General features: G+C 31.7%; 1 long non-coding RNA gene and 1 other non-coding gene across 2 annotated transcripts; both read left to right on the forward strand.

Moving 5' to 3' along the window:
* Positions 1 to 6408: 6408 nt before the first annotated feature.
* LOC136273330 (uncharacterized) lies at positions 6409 to 7327 on the forward strand. The gene is made up of 3 exons (XR_010711510.1): positions 6409 to 6550; positions 6727 to 6841; positions 6997 to 7327. It is a non-coding gene; the product is annotated as an uncharacterized lncRNA (long non-coding RNA).
* Positions 7328 to 12911: 5584 nt separating this feature from the next.
* Positions 12912 to 14582, forward strand: LOC105320322 (uncharacterized). The gene is made up of 2 exons (XR_010711511.1): positions 12912 to 13197; positions 13493 to 14582. It is a non-coding gene; the product is annotated as an uncharacterized protein (transcript).
* Positions 14583 to 14872: the final 290 nt, after the last annotated feature.

Here is a 14872-nt window from a genome sequence, read left to right on the forward strand (position 1 = left end):
AAATGCCACTATAGGTGTGTTGTGAAACGCACGTTACAGGCGGTCGGAATTTTCGAGAATTTTTTGACGTTTCTTTAATAATTTAACACAAACGGAACACGGTTACACTCATTGTTATTTTTATACCCAGTCCAAACGGTGTAGATATTTTTGTAGATTCAGTATGGCTGGCTTTTTTTTTTAGGTACATATGTTTGTCAGTGGGTATACTGTACAGGTCGGTAGAAAGAAATCCTATTTCAAGAGAAATATATATATATATATATATATATATATATATATATATATATATATATATATATATATATATATATATATATATATATATATATATATTAACCAATATATACGTGTTGAATCTGAAAGATTCACGATTAAAAAATGAGATTACCAGAAATAGCAAACAACACGACCAATAAAGTAATGATTAATTGTCAAATTTTTGGGACGACCTATCCTTCTTCAGAATGAAATAAAACCTGCATAAGAAAGGAGAAAAACATCAATAAAACAAGATATAAATATATAAGACAATGGTTAAGTGAAGTTATTCGTCGGTTTATATCAGATTACAGAGCATATGGTATTTTAAGAGAACAAACTTGCATAATTTAGACTAAAAATACTTGTAATAATCATGTTATTGCAATTTAATCACATTTCTAAGATTGTCGTTATAGCTTGTTGCTAAAGTTGCATTGGTAATTGCATTCAATTTTTTCTTTATTCAAGCTTGTGAGATGATAGTGTGGTAAATGTATTGTTTTTATCCTTGTCGATCATGACTGTGATATTTTAAAGAGGGATCACGACTCTCTGAAAAGAATGAATTTGACAGTTACATTATATCATTTTAATCGAAAGATAAAATTACTTTAAAACAGTTACAATTAGTCCAAGCCGTACAAAGAGAAACGTTTCACATAAACCTCTAAACTTAAACTCTACGTATATAAACAACATCGGGAAGTTCATCCTCATAAGTACTTCAGATTCTTAATTATCATCTGAATAACTTTATTTTTATACGGCAATACAGGCAACTAAAGTGGTTGTACGTGTAGAGTATTGTTGAATACACTCTTTTACTTAGCTTGTTTTTTCTAATGGTATGCAATATCCTTAAAGGCTGTTCGACTTGATAAAAAAGAAGAAGAAGAGAAGACTAATTGTTTTCGTACAATTAGAGGTCTTTCCACCTTATCATTTTTTTTATGTTGTACCATTGTAACAGTTGTATGTTATGTTGCAAAGAGATATGAAAACTCATTAATACACAGATTTTCGAGTGACCTAGACCTTTGAACTTTATGTCATTTTGATTGGCCAAGGTAGACGCTTTTATCCCAAGAGATCCGATGTTTCAACAATATATGGCTCAAAAGCTGTGTTTTAGGTCACATGCCACTATTTTTACCCCGTGCTCATTGACTACGCAAGTATTTCCATTCTATAAATGTACGGTTTTTCCAAAAATTCCCAGCGGTGCTAAATGGGCGAATTTTGTTCTTTTTAGGGCATGGATGAAAATTATAAAGAAGAAGGTTTGAAAAAAATATTGGCTAAAAAAGTGAAAAAATTGATCTTTAAAGTCGCAATAGGAAGGGTGAAAAGAGGCCAATGTTTTAAAATATTCCGAAGTGAAAGTAGATTTTGCAGGGTAGGGGTTATTGTAATTGCCATACCTCAGCTCCCTCTCAATTGATTTTCCTGTACTTTGGATTTGTTGTTGGACTAATGATTGGCTGTTATTATTCTAAGTTTAAATAGATTTAAGCCGGTGGAAGTTCTTATATCAATTTTTTTTTATAAAGGAATGAAGGAAAAATAGTTGTGGTCTGTGTCCTTTAACAGAACTAAGAAATTTCAGGGGCAATAACTGAAATTTCAATCATTAAATGTTCTGGTAAATAAATATTCTACATGTGTTTCCGGTAAATCGCAACATAATGTCGTCCGGAATAAAAATGAGTGAGAGAATGAATGATATCGAAAGAAATCTCTCTTAATAGATGCAGAATATGTTCAAATATTGGAAATAAAAAGGTGTTATTTTTAGGTTTTTTTAATCCATTAAATATAACAAGTTTTTAAGCATTCAGCGTTGCAATTAAAACGTTTATTGATATTAAAAGCACTAAGAGGTGTTGTATCATTAACGGTTGTTACAGAGCAGAGCTTCCCTACCGGCACTCTCACCACAAACTTCTAGAGCAATGAGCAGTTATAACATGAGGATGTACGTCAAGTTGTCCAATTCCTGAAACGCAATTTTCGTTCCAGAGGAAGAAATGTGTAGAAGAAACCTTAAGAGGTTCAGAAGTATCCACGGATTTTAAAAAAGCTTTAGATAGTTAATAGTATCTTCTTTAAAACGGCTTTTCATGATGATAGAAGATTCCTGCAGTTGGATGTCCCACAGTTATCGAGCAAACACACTGCAAGGAATACACGCCGATGTATGACATCCCGGGAAGGATAAGACCTATGGTTAGCCAGACAGCGTTCTTATTGGCCGGGGATGGAAAGGTAAATCAGCAATCATATAGAAACTTGTAGGAGATGCATATTTGATTAGACCGCAGTTATGCCTGCAGCTGAGCTTACTATAGTATTTCATTTGAGTCGACTTGACTCATAGTATTAGTTTATGTAAATTGCTTAGAGCAATCAAAATGATAATTTGAAAATAAATCAGTAGTTATTCCTTTCCATTTGATCAGAATTGATCATGCCATACCTTGCAAAAATCAGACATCTCCCAAAGAACTTTCTCCATTATAGCTTTCCTGAAAAAATTGCACGTGAACAAGGGCATATTCTTCTTGAGTATCTTTCATCAAATGTTTAATAACATCCTATTTGCCGCTAATAAAGACACGATTATGTTCCCGCCACCTTCATTAATTACATTGTTAACACATAAGCTAACAAAAAGCCTTTCGCTTGTTTTCTTATTTTAGTTTGTGAACATTTTCATTATGTAAAATATTTTAATATTACCAACAAATGGTCATACATTTAAATGTTGAAGCAATTAAGAATTATAATTATATAATAAGGTGTAAATGTATTATGAGTGTATCTGTATCATATGGAAATTATTTGACCAATTAATTACGAATTTATCTGAATTCAGATATATTGGTAAACTTTCTATTCAAGAAAAAGTCGGAATGAAATACCAACATCGGGTGTCCCGCCAATCACTCGATTTATAAAAAAAAACGCAAATCATTAGGGATAGTTTTGACAGACCAATGTTCCCTGCCTTCGGGTGTCCATAGCGTTAGAAACGCTCAAAACTATTATGTTAGTGTTCCCACTAACATCAACATCAGTCTCAAGAAGGACGACATTTTGGAATCAGTTGCTTAGACATGCAATGGAAAAAGTGGGGTTTCTGAACTAAACAATTGTAGTCTAATTTTGTAGATTTTTAGATAATGGATATCTATAAGACGCAAAATGAGAGCATACATTCTACTCAACCTGTATATTTGAAACCTTCGAACGCAGGGTGCTCCTGTAACCTTACTGGATCTGTTACACGTCTGGAATATCTGTCAACCAACTTATTAACGAGGCCGAGTACAGAACGAGTACGCACGCTTTCGTGCAGCGTTTCATTTGTATTGTGACGTCATCTTTTTGCTTGGTTGACGCCATGGCGTGATAGTTTCAACTGCAGATATTCAGCGAAGTTTGATGAAAATAGCTCGTTTGATGCGTAAAATTAATGTTATATTGTGGAATAAACATAAATGTCTCGAAGTATAAGCTATATTTGGGCTCGGGTCGAAAACGTGAAGTGGTTTCAGCAAGCCTAGCCTTCTGTTGCGTTTTCTTAACCCGCCTAAGTATAGCTTAATTCATATATTTCAAAACAGTAACCATGTATTTTATATTAATGACCCTTAATATGTGATGTTATATATTCTTTTATTACTTAAATATGTCTGAATGTTTTAATTATACTATATAGATCATCTTTTCCGCCTTTGTCAAAAAAAAATAGCCATTCTTTGACAAATCTGGGAAATTTGGCATACAAAAATCAACTTTGATAAGACCCCTGGAACAAACCAGGAGGTAAACGGGTTTTTTTATTTGACCATTTGATGTCTTTTAGCAATAACTTAAACACGTAGAGCAGGGAAAGGAATCCCTAGGGCAGAAGTTTAAAAAAAATGTAAAATTGATACATTTCAAGCAAAATCCCATAGGGTCCTATGTTAAAGATTAACAAACTTTGACATGACCCCCTAAACAAACGGTGTGGTAAATGTCTTATTTTTTAATCTTAAAATAATAATTATATCAGCAGAAATTCATGTAAAAAATTTCGTCCAAAAATCTAGGGCAGAACAAATTAGACCCGGCCTCGTTAAATTCAACGATAGCAATTTTTTTCACGTAAAAAATGTATGGAAAGTTTGAAATTTTTCTGAGTTACACAAAATTAATTAAAAGTGAAAAAGTATTTTTGACCACTAATTAATTAACTTCTAGTACCATATTTATTTCTAAAAGTGGATGAGGAAAAAAGAAAAACTTTTTTCAAGAGAAAAATAAAATCCAAACTGACGTTGGTTTATATTATGTTGATATCTCTGTTCAAGCGGAGAACCTGACAATAAAAGAACAGGAGGGATCAAACTTGATTGGCTCTGATTAAGGTTTTCAGTAAAGGTAATGCTTTTTATCCTTCATTTTATATTTAGAAATGCAGGTAAACTAAATAACTGAAATAATTTATCAATTGAACTGGTACAAAATTTGAAACAGAATTATACTTTACAGAATGCGGAAAAAATATTTTTTTTATATTATGACTGATATGTTTTAATCCTACTTACGAAAGGTGGGCATTTCACAGGATGAAGCTCTGCTATTCAGTCAACTGAATGATTACTGAATGGTCTGAAAGGTGACTGAATGGCACAGATATGCCGTTCAGTCACATTTCAGTTACCTTTCAGTGACCTTTCAATTGACGGAATGGCAGAGATTCATCCTCTGTTTGATAGCGTCGACTGATTTGGACACGGTAGCCAAATGTTCCAGTCAAGTCTATTGCTTTGTGGTAACATTGGAACACTCGGAAAGTTACTTTAGCCTACTTGTGCACTCTCTCAACCCAAGGGTTAAAACGGGTACCTAGCACATGATACGATCTGGTTATGCGAAAGTAAAGCATTAGCGCCGTAGTTTGGCAGTACTGCTTGTATGCTCCCCAGGGAGATGAGAGTGCTTTGAACTGTACTGGTCTCGCCAGAGGGTAAGATTTAGAAGTCGTGCGAGGCACTGTCGTGGCGTGATCAAATCTGTCATACAGCCCTCTTAACTTAATTGGATTTGACCACGCCCGACAAAAGTTATCCCCTCATAATAATCAATGATTCCTCAAATAAAACAAATACTAATGATTCGTGTAAGTTAAAAATATTGATTAATTAAGGATGCTTACTAGTGGTAATAAAAATAAAAATAAGTTTTGGTGTATAGAAACACCATTGAACCGTTCCTATTTTTATCGCGTCGTCAGGATCTTTTATAGCGTGATTTGCACCTACATGTACATACATATGTGTTTTCCCTCAATTATATTTCATTAAAATCTTCGACAAAATCCATTTTAAATCAATTTTTGGTAAGAGAAATAGTAATGGGGCATATATAGGAATATATTCGAAAACTTGGTCCCTGAAGCGTTGAAGCGAGAGGATGTGTCAAAAACGTTTGGACCGGATAAGACATTTAATAAGGCAAAGGTTATCACATGGATATACAAATGTGTAGTATACACCACACGTATGAGATATATATATATATATATATATATATATATATATATATATATATATATATATATATATATATATATATATATATATATATATATATATATTTATATATATATAAATATTTATATATATATAAACCATGTACCTTATCAATACTTTGTATTGCGCAGACGTACCCATATATGCAGAGATTACCTCGAGCTCGTATAACCTAAGCCGAGCTGTATCGAGAGTAGTAGTAAAATGTTTCAAAGCTGTATTCTTAAACTTTTTTGTGAACGCCATTTTTTCAGATCGTGGAGCATCTTAATTGATATTATCATTGATCTTCAACATTTAATTCATTTTGAATTAATATTTATACAAAATCAATTGTAGTTTACATAGAAACCAGACAAATGTGTAAATGCGAAGTTGACTTTACACATTCATCTAATCAACAGAAAAATTAGACAAACCAAAAAACACAATAAAATCTTTTTGTCCCCCCCCCCCCAAAAAAAAAAAATAATTAAAAATTTAAAAAACAACCACCCCCCCCCCCTCCAAATAACAAAGACCCTCCCTCTTAAAAAAAAGATAAAAGCTGTTCGTTTTTTCTTTCAGGATATTGTACTATACATAGGAACTGTGTGCTTAGTAAAGTATGTTAACACCAACTATGAGTACAGAATCATTTGTTAAAGATGAAAACAATGGGTTGATCTACAGAGAATATAAATCGTCTGGATGTTCACGTTAAGGTGATTAGTTTAAAATTTAGAAATTTGGACCAATTATTCTGTTATTACAATGTACTCTTATTAAATTATGTAATGTTTATACATTATAATTTTTTCCAGTGTTTTCCTTTTATTGGGATTATATTTCCGCCTGGTTTTACTCTTATTTAACGTTTAAACGTTTATCTGTTTTTCAGTGAGTCCCTCTTATTGGAAATACCTATTTACATCTGGCGCTATCTTAAACTGGATACAGATCCTTCTTATAACTATCATGTCCGTTTTTATACTTTTGATTTACTGCAAACGGAGGTGACATACATGTAATTTATATTAAAAATATACACATACATCAAATATTTACTTATGGGAAAATATCAAAAATATCGTTTATGTTTCAAATGTTTAATGATATGAAACCTGTATAAATAGTTTAAGTCTGTTGATTTAAACGAAATTCATTTCAGGACGTCAGAAAATAACTCAGCCGAAATAAGGATAAAAGATAAAGATGAGCGACTTGTACTTTATTTTCTTCCGAAAAACGAGAGGAAAAAGAATCAGATTGAGATCCATCAAGCTAATTGTATGTGCTCCGCACGGAGAAGTGTTTATCCTCTCTACACGCCATTACAGACTCAAAACGAAGTTCAAACTGTTAACCAAACAAATGAAAACCATGTATATTTGGACATTGTTTGATTGTGTCGTAGCTTTAAATTTGTTTGAAACGTGCTAGTTCTTTTTTTAAATTTGAATTTTCTCTTTAAACAACAATATTTTGCGCATAACAGAAAAGTTTCGGTATTTTAAAGGAAATAGTTGTCTGAGAGTAATCACATACAAACTCATCAATAGATTAATTATTCTGCTTTTAATAATTTGTTGTAATATGAAATTTTCATATAATGTTGATAAATGAGTTATTATTTCCTTTTAAAAAAAACCAGTTGAAGGTAATGTGATGTTAATTAGATAAAAAAAAAGTCGACGTAATTTGTTTTTGAATGTATTCTAGAAATGTCTGTATTATCTGACCCAGTAGGGGAATTTTATTCTAAGTTTAAAGGTTAAGGCTGAATAAATCTGTTTCATTTTAACTTCAAATGATGCAATGTTGTTTTTCTACAAAGAAATATTTTTAGAACGTTTCCTTTTCTTATAAGATGTTTAAGAAGTTTTTTTTCTCTTAGACCAGGTTTATAAGTACAAGTAAAAATAATATTGCAGTTTGTTAGTACTGATTAAAAGTAAATTTACACGGATATTTTTTTCCTGACTGCTCATGCTCGTTCTGGAATTAAACGTGAAATTTCATTGAAATGTCATTTTATTTCCTAACTTCTGGTAGGAAAAAAGAAAATAATGTTTGAAAAATTATTTCAAAAAATTAAAAATGTAATAATCTAATTAATTAGAATACGAAGTCCTATCCCAACAACGGTATGATTGTGAGGTCATTCAAGAGGATATTACAACTCCTAGGCATGAATTCGAGTAAAAAGGACGTAAATTAATAGGAACTGTAAGTAATAAGACGTTAAGTTTTAGGAACTGAAAGTAAAAGGAATTAAAATTGATCGAATTTTAAATTTAATTAGAGCTTAAAGAATTTAATTGTCCCTTTTATTTTTTAAAATGGTTAAATTGCTGAAATATTTTTTTTAAAATGGTTCAGTTGCTAAAATCAGATATCATTTGATAGAAGAAAAAAATCATTTTCATGTGTTTTATACGTTCGTGGTAAATTTGGTTAAGTTGAAATCAAGGATTTGTTAGTTTTCTAAATTATTTGTTAAAAGTTGAATATATATCTATTTAAGCATAAAGTTTATTGTAATTTTGTGAATTTATTGAGTGGTAATGTGGAAATCATTCAAATAACAGGAATTCCTATAGCCTGAATAAATAGATGGTCACTCGTTGAATAGCTGGTGACAAATCAACATTTGGTGACTGCATCACATTTAGATCAGCTAATTAGTTGTTTTTTGCATTTTATGACAGATTTCAAAATAAAACAAACAAAACATGGAAGTGAATTATTTTAAACCAGACTGCCCACACAACTTGTTGACCTAATTAGATTGGTTTTGTAATTTGATTTTGTCAGTAAGTTTTTAACATGAAGTTTACCTTATTAGTTTTGAAATAAATGATTTCCAAATACAATCGAGTAATATTTAGAAAATTACAATTAAATGAATACAATGCTTTGTAACTACAAATTTGAGTGCCTTTGGCGCAACAACAGCGGAAGGCTAAACTTAATAGTGCGAAAACTTTTTTCCATAATATTCATTTTTTTATGCTTAAGAATTACTTCAGTTTTTTTTCTAATTCTGAAAGTGTGCGTTTACGTATAAATTGCTAATACTAGTTTGATATAACATTCTTAATCATAACAAATCACCCATTGGCCACAGCATTTGCATAAAAACAGTGTCCAAAATAAATATATTGCTTAAAGACCGAGAAAAGAAGCACTGCCTTCAAATTTACCTGGTCAATGTACCCCTGTCAATCAACTAAATTGAAGCCCTATAATGGATGTTTGAAAATGATTGACATTCGTATACTCTGCTTGTGTATACCGTGTCTAGCACTCGCGACGATCGTTCAATTAACGTTTGTCTTTTGATACATACTGTAAACATAAATCAGTTCAGTTCGATTCGCCATGTTTATCAGCACTATGAACAAAAGAAACAACTTTTGGCAGAAATTAAATTTTCTACTCTTGAATATTTAATAATATGAATTAAAAATTTACTCGTACTTGGTTTATTTATCACACCAAACGCGTTCTTTTTTAAATAAAGATGTTTGTGAATAATTGAGATTAGATTATAAAATAAAATGAAATATTGCGTCCAAGATTTATATCGTTATCACATTTCTTTCAGAAATTTCACGAGCCGAAACCGGAAGAGAAACAAGTACAGACAACTCTGGTACATGCGCAGCTGGTACATGTAGAATTATTGTACATTTAAACAGCTGATCTGAGATGTTATACCAGCGTATGTTGCATAAATGTTGCGTTAGTATTTGAGTATGGTGGGATGGTCGTATAATGCATAAAACATCGCAATAAATTCTAAGTAAGGCCATCATTAAAAATATCTATGTTTCCCCTAACCCAACTCTAAATTTTAAAGTTGGATAGGTAGGTACATGTAGGTAAATATTTTTTTTATGCCAGGGCAAAATATAAAATACATTATACATGTAAAATAAATCAATGCTTCAATTGATTACAAAACTAAACAAGTATGACCAGCTGTAAACCAAACTGATGGAATGTAAAACAAATTTAATGTAGAATTCACAATTTGATATTGTTCATCTTAAAACATGTTTGATTCAATGACAGCATGTGCATGAATACATTAATTCATTATCATTGGTATATTGAGGTACATGTAAGCCTAAATTTAAATAAAATTTTAATGATCATAATGTACCTACTTTAAAGTATCAATTAGATTTTTTTTTTTAATTTGGTTTATAAAATGTCTAAAAGTACATTAAAACAATAATATGATAAACTTAACGTAGTGTAATAAATGTAAATATTTGTGAAGTCATTTTAATTGATTCTACAGAACATGCTTTGTTATATAAATCGTGTGATTTGTATTGTGTTTCTTATGTGGCTCCTTATACTAAATAAAAAAAACTAAAGGCAAAAAGGGAGGATATGGTTTTTAAATTATTAACATTACAGTTGTATAAAGCTTTGCTGGTACACTTATATTTAAATTTTCTTACAATTATTATATTTTTTGCAAGAAAAATACATTCAAATACTTTAAATTATTGAAATAAAATTATTCGAGACATTCATGCCTTTTAAAATATTTAGCCATGCTTATAATATGTATATCAAGTGAACGTACCTAATGAAATCGGGATGTAACCTATCACCATAAATCATGCGATCTTCTTTCATCGTTCATATATAATTGTTGGTTTTGTGTACTAAAAACAGAAAAAGAAGGGATTCTTATCAATAAATGGGGGGGGGGGGGTTTAAAACTTGACTTTAATTTCTGATTTTCGTTTTGAATTTTAAGTATTTCCTTTTCATAAGCATCATATATAGATGTGCATTATATAATCTAGGAAAATGTACAAAATATAAACAACATTATTGGAAATTTCTGATATATTCCTGCAATTAAATAAAAAAGTACTAATTAACATTTATCTTAATAGATAGGTATCACTACATATATTATGTAACAACAAATAAAAAATGAGTTAAAACACACTATTTGACTTTGACATGTCCACGATTTTCGTCGATTTTTGACATTCTATACCAAATTATGCAGAAGAAATTTCAAGCCCAAACCAGGATTGGGGTTCGTTCTTGTACATGTAGCACTTACTTGTGATAAAGGCAGCAACAGTTTTATATGTACACATGTTGTAAATATGCGATTGCAGTAGCTTGAAAGGGTACAAATCCCGTTGTTAGGCCCCATGTCATTATACAGCGTATATATATGTGCGATTTTTTTCCACAGACAGAAAGACGGACAAAATACCAAAAACACCACGAAGAGAACAGAACATCCTTCCAATCCTTGATCGTTGTGGGAGGGGCATGACATTATTAATTCTAAGATTTTATCTCCTGTCACAGGAAATAAGTAAGCTATAGTGCAATGATGTAAGATGACTTTTATACACTGCATTACCGTTAAAAGGGTAACGTCACGATATTAACTGAAACTTTTTAAACTGTATTTCCTCTATTTATAATAAACAAAGCTTTAAGAGTTTTTCCTTATAGGTAGCTAAACAAATTTCAATCTCAGTTATCGAGTGAAAAGCAACACGTGGATACTGAGTTTACAAAACTATGATATAGCAAGAAGGCTCTTACCGGTTTTTGTTTTGTTTAACGAGTGTTATTTGGTTTGGTTTTCACATTTTAATTTCCAGATTTCTAGACTATTTCATATAGTATAAGTCTCTAATATCTAAAGATATGTAAACGAAGAAGATGAAGAAGAAGGAGAAGAAACTAGTGTTTACGAGCTTTGCATATTGGTGAGAGCTTTGTTGAAGTCATTTTCTCTCCGTTTTATTTAGTTTTGTACACATAAAAATAGTTGCAAGCTTTAAGCTCTTATCTCATCTCATTTAATCTTTAAAATAGTATTTATATTCAACAATCTGTAGTAAACAAAAACATGGCAGGCATTTGTATACTAAAGAATTGGAAGCTCTCCGTACCTCGCTTCAAACTTGACATCTGACATTCGAATTCCGGATTATCATTTTAAAGTACCGTGCTTTAGTATTAAAACAAATTTATAAAAATAGAAAACTTAGCCCAGATCGTGAAAATTAAGTCAATCACCAAATTCGGATTTTGTTTTGTTTAGACAGCAACATCTACTCAAGAAGATGTTGTCTTTTAAAATAGACATTATGACTTAATCGTTTAAACTCATGTACTGTTATGTTTAAGCCATTTAAATTTGATTGTTCGTGGATCTAGAAGGGGATTTAAAGGGATCAGAGGTTCCGACCCTCCTCCTGTAGAATTCATTTCTTTTTTAATTTACATTATAAAATTACCAAAAATATGCGCCTCAGACCCCCCTCTCCCTGGAAAACTCACATAACTGTCGGTCCCCCCCCCCCCCCCCCGGGGAAAAAAAATTCTGGATTCGTGCATGTTGATATGTTGATGATGAAGATGAATATAAATACTTCTTTGTAATAAACAGGGTTTGAAGCAGCACGTTCAGAATTGACAAGAAAAGTCAGGTTAGTTATTGATGGATTGTATTTGCTGAATTCTATAATAACTCTATAATAATTCGATTTTCTTTGTGTTTATCAGTTTTGTCCTATCTCTCACCATAGCGCTCTTTCTCATTCATAGCTCGATGAATGAGAAGATTTTGTACTATTTTCTGCACAGACGCAATACTAACTCATTGGCTGTGCATCACTACTTAAACGATTTTTAGTTGTATATATACAATACAAAAAAAGAAATACATGTATGAATGGTGCAGAAGATTAACATTAGCTATAGTAGTATATTTTAAATTTTGTATTTTAAACCCCTCAAATTTTAATTTTAACAATCATTCATGATGTGATTTTATACAATTTTATTTATTGGATACAATTAATTAATATCTATTCTTAAATTCTTTAATTAGATACAAATTTAATCAATATAATGAAGAAAAATCAAGAACTATAACTCCAAATGACAAAGAAGGGTAACTCTAAATATTTTTCTGTCAAAGTGTCAGGAAATGAAATATACATAAACGTCTGCAAGAATAATTAATCGTTTTCTCGATGGCATCGGATGAGCACAGAGATACCAAAGTAAGACTAGAAATGGAAGAAAATGGTGAAAATTTTAGATTTTCTGCAAGAAATTGATGAGGATTTTTTGATTGATGAAATGGTTGATCCTTTTTCCACAATCAATGATGCTGGTGCGTCCGAAAATTCAGAAAAATTGATTGCTGAAATGAAAAGAACTCTAGAAAACGCAAATTCTGAGAACACATCGATGAAAAGGTTTATAACAGTTTCCGAGGACGAGATTAAAAAGTTTCGGGACAGCCAGCAAACGGAATCCACAAAACGCAACACAAAATGGGGTATTAAAATCATACAAGGTAATCATTTTTCTTTTAAAACATAAAAATATCTCCTAAAGTTAAAATTTGGTGAAATTTATAATTTAATTGAACATATCACAGCAGTATCTGTTTGAACTTTGTTATATTACCAAAAATGCGAAAAGGTGGCCAATGCGAATGAATGGAGGGGGGGGGGGGGTCAACTATGGAAGCTTGAAAACAACCCTAAATTTTGAAACCCCTTAATTAGCGTATTTTTTCTACATATGAAACATATTAATATTTTAAGATTAAAAATATACATACAATGTATAAATGTTGTTTTTTTTAGAATGGAGTACAGAAACGTTTGGCTTTGAAATCGATTTTGTCACTATTGAAGCAGCCGATCTCAACTCCAAATTATCCAAATTTTATGCTGAAGCCCGACCAAAAATTACATCAGAAAATACTCAGTCTGAATATCACAAAAATACCATGAAAAACATCCGAGAAGCCATAAACAGACACCTTTCAGACCTGGAAAGAGACAAACATCGTAAAAGATAAAGAATTTAAAAGTGCAAATGATACTCTGGATGGAAAATTGAAACATAATGTGAAATGTGGAATTTCTAAGCCTACAAAGCACAAGGAAGTCATTACTCCTGAAGATCTGATGAGAATCCGCGAGTACCTTTACTCCGTCGACAACCCAGTAATCTTGAGATACCGTGTCTGGTACGATATAGCAAATACATTTCGTAACCCGCGGCCTAGAGTTTCATGAACAGCTGAAACAAACTTCATTTGAATTTATTACCGATGAAAATGAACATGAATATGTCGTCCTGTCCCATGAAACAAAACAAAAAACCATTCAAGGAGGGTTAACAAACGAAGAAGCAAACAACGATAAAAGAATGAAAGTGTAAACAACGGTACACAGCACACTGCCTCCGAGCAACTAGCATTCAGGCGCTTAGTGATGCAGGAATAGAACTTCGTCACATATTGTTTATGAGTGGACACAGAAACGAAGGTTCTATCCGCAGTTATGCGAGAAAATGCTCGGGAAACCAGAAACTCGCAACAAGCAAGACTCTCTCCAGCTTGGCATCAGCGAGCGATGGCGGTGCGGGGCCCAGCTATCCCGACGACCAGGGCAGTGAGGGTGCATACCTGTTTCAACAATCGCTGTTCAAAAAACAAACCTCAAATGTATCAGCAAAATCTTTTATAAACAATTCTGTTTTTCAAAATTGGTCAATCAATGTAAATGTAAAGCCAGATCAAGAGTAATACACAATAAACAACTCCTCGAGTAAATCACTCCGGGTGTTAATTTCATGACCTTGTTTGTTTCTTGTTAACTCTTGCTTTTTACAAATAAATTTCGCTTAAATATACAACATTTGTGTTTGAAATTGAATTATAAGCATTGACAGTATAATTTTTTTTTGCTCATCGACAAATGAATCTAAAAACCGCACCGCAAACTTTTTTATGAAAGCCTTGGCTTTCATAAAGTTTGCGATGCGGTTTTTAGATTCATTTGTCGATGAACAAAAAAATTTATACAGTCATTCCTATAATGAATAAAATTTAACTCACGAAATTGACGTGTGCCTATATTACCGGACATATATTAACAAAGTGCCAGTATCATCCCTAAAAAAACATCAATTTAAAACAACGGAGTTCATCTGTTATATATTGAGTTATACTTAAC

This window comes from Magallana gigas, chromosome 3, assembly GCF_963853765.1.
Source record: "Magallana gigas chromosome 3, xbMagGiga1.1, whole genome shotgun sequence".
NCBI lineage: Eukaryota > Metazoa > Mollusca > Bivalvia > Ostreida > Ostreidae > Magallana > Magallana gigas.